At 54.0% G+C, this 2,500-nt stretch overlaps 1 non-coding gene across 1 annotated transcript; it reads left to right on the top strand.

The window, feature by feature from the left end:
• The first annotated feature begins 480 nt into the window (after positions 1-480).
• LOC146144093 (small subunit ribosomal RNA) lies at positions 481-2,291 on the top strand. Its single transcript, XR_014500761.1, has one exon. It is a non-coding gene; the product is annotated as a small subunit ribosomal RNA (ribosomal RNA).
• The last annotated feature ends 209 nt before the right edge of the window (positions 2,292-2,500 follow it).

Below are 2,500 nucleotides of genomic sequence, written 5' to 3'. Positions count from 1 at the left end.
CGCGAGCGTGTGATATGCCTCGCAATAGTTCAACACCTGGCGCAATCGTGCACCTTTTTTTTACGTTAGAATTTCAAACGGAAGACCCCAGGGACAACACTCATCTTTGCTATACTTGTGGGAGCTGACAAGCTTCGACAAGTAAAGAATCGGTGAAAAGGCGATTGGCTCGCTGGGCAGATGTTGCTGCTGCGCGAAGAGCCGAGTGTCAGTTTGTCGGGTTCTGAGCGGTCGCTTCGGCGAAGTTGTCTGGCGTGCGTTGCGCTCGCGCCGGTGTTGGCGACGTGGCGGTCGAAAGGCCTGCCGACGAAGTCTTACTCCGGCGGGTGCGACGGGCGGTGACGGTTTTCTGAGTTCGGGCAGCCGAGCAAAGAACGAAATTTTAACGGAGAGAAGCCTTCGGGTTTCGCATCGACCGAGCGACGGCGCCGCATCAGCGGCGCCTCCTTCGTCGGCCTTTCGGGGCTACGCTAAAGTAGCTACCTGGTTGATCCTGCCAGTAGTCATATGCTTGTCTCAAAGATTAAGCCATGCAAGTCTAAGTACGAGCTCTCGTACAGTGAAACTGCGAATGGCTCATTAAATCAGTTATGGTTCATTTGATCGTACGTTTTACGTGGTTAACTGTGGAAATGCTAGAGCTAATACATGCGTGAAGCGCCGACCTCGCGGGAGGCGTGCTTTTATCAGACCAAAAACCGACCGGGCTTCGGCCCGCAACCTTTGGTGACTCTGGATAACTTTGCGGATCGCACGGTCTCGCACCGGCGACGGATCATTCAAGTGTCTGCCCTATCAACTTTCGTCGGTACGGTACTGGCCTACCGAGGTTCTTACGGGTAACGGAGAATCAGGGTTCGATTCCGGAGAGGGAGCCTGAGAAACGGCTACCACATCCAAGGAAGGCAGCAGGCGCGCAAATTACCCATTCCCGACGCGGGGAGGTAGTGACGAAAAATAACAATACAGGACTCTAAACGAGGCCCTGTAATTGGAATGAGTACACTTTAAAACCTTTAACGAGTATCCATTGGAGGGCAAGTCTGGTGCCAGCAGCCGCGGTAATTCCAGCTCCAAAAGTGTATATTTAAGTTGTTGCGGTTAAAAAGCTCGTAGTTGGATTTTGGGCGCAGGCGGCCGGTCCGTCGCAAGGCGTGTACTGGCCGTCCTGGCCTCACCTCCGGTTCTCCGCCGGTGCCCTTGACTGAGTGTCGGCGGCGGCCGGAACGTTTACTTTGAAAAAATTAGAGTGTTCAAAGCAGGCGATTCGCCTGAATAATGGTGCATGGAATAATGGAATAGGACCTCGGTTCTATTTTGTTGGTTTTCGGAGCGCGAGGTAATGATTAAGAGGGACAGATGGGGGCATTCGTACTGTGCCGTTAGAGGTGAAATTCTTGGATCGGCGCAAGACGAACGACTGCGAAAGCATTTGCCAAGAATGTTTTCTTTAATCAAGAGCGAAAGTCAGAGGTTCGAAGACGATCAGATACCGTCCTAGTTCTGACTATAAACGATGCCAACTAGCGATCGGGGGGCGTTAGTTTTACGACCTCTCCGGCAGCTTGCGGGAAACCAAAGTCTTTGGGTTCCGGGGGAAGTATGGTTGCAAAGCTGAAACTTAAAGGAATTGACGGAAGGGCACCACCAGGAGTGGAGCCTGCGGCTTAATTTGACTCAACACGGGAAATCTCACCCGGCCCGGACACAGTGAGGATTGACAGATTGAGAGCTCTTTCTTGATTCTGTGGGTGGTGGTGCATGGCCGTTCTTAGTTGGTGGAGCGATTTGTCTGGTTAATTCCGATAACGAACGAGACTCTGGCTTGCTAACTAGTTACGCGACCCAATCGGTCGGCGTCTAACTTCTTAGAGGGACTAGTGGCGTTTAGCCACACGAGATTGAGCAATAACAGGTCTGTGATGCCCTTAGATGTTCGGGGCCGCACGCGCGCTACACTGACCGGATCAGCATGTGCTCGCCTTGGCCGACAGGTCTGGGTAACCCGCTGAACCCCGGTCGTGCTAGGGATAGGGAATTGCAATTATTTCCCTTGAACGAGGAATTCCCAGTAAGCGCGAGTCATTAGCTCGCGTTGATTACGTCCCTGCCCTTTGTACACACCGCCCGTCGCTACTACCGATTGAATGGTTTAGTGAGGTCCTCCGATTGGACCTGGCGCGGCCGGCAACGGTCGAGCCGGCGTCCGAGAAGACGATCTAACTTGATCATTTAGAGGAAGTAAAAGTCGTAACAAGGTTTCCGTAGGTGAACCTGCGGAAGGATCATTAACGGTCTCGCAAACGCTTCGGCGAACGCGAAACTCGGACAAGCGAGAGAAAAAGTCTTTGCTACCCGGCGCCCGACCCGCGAGGAGCGGCGCGCCGGCCGGCGATTCGGTCACCCGGTAATGTTTGCGCGTCGAGTGCCGCGGTGCCGCGCGCTCCGGCTTCAAGCGTCGGCCTGGCCGACCGCTCGGCGCGGTCTATTTTGTCACCCT

This window comes from Ascidiella aspersa, chromosome 5 (genome assembly GCF_963924565.1).
Source record: "Ascidiella aspersa chromosome 5, kaAscAspe10.2, whole genome shotgun sequence".
NCBI classification, from domain to species: domain Eukaryota; kingdom Metazoa; phylum Chordata; class Ascidiacea; order Phlebobranchia; family Ascidiidae; genus Ascidiella; species Ascidiella aspersa.
Note: the sequence above shows the minus strand (reverse complement) of the source record. Positions and strands in the feature narration are given on the sequence as shown.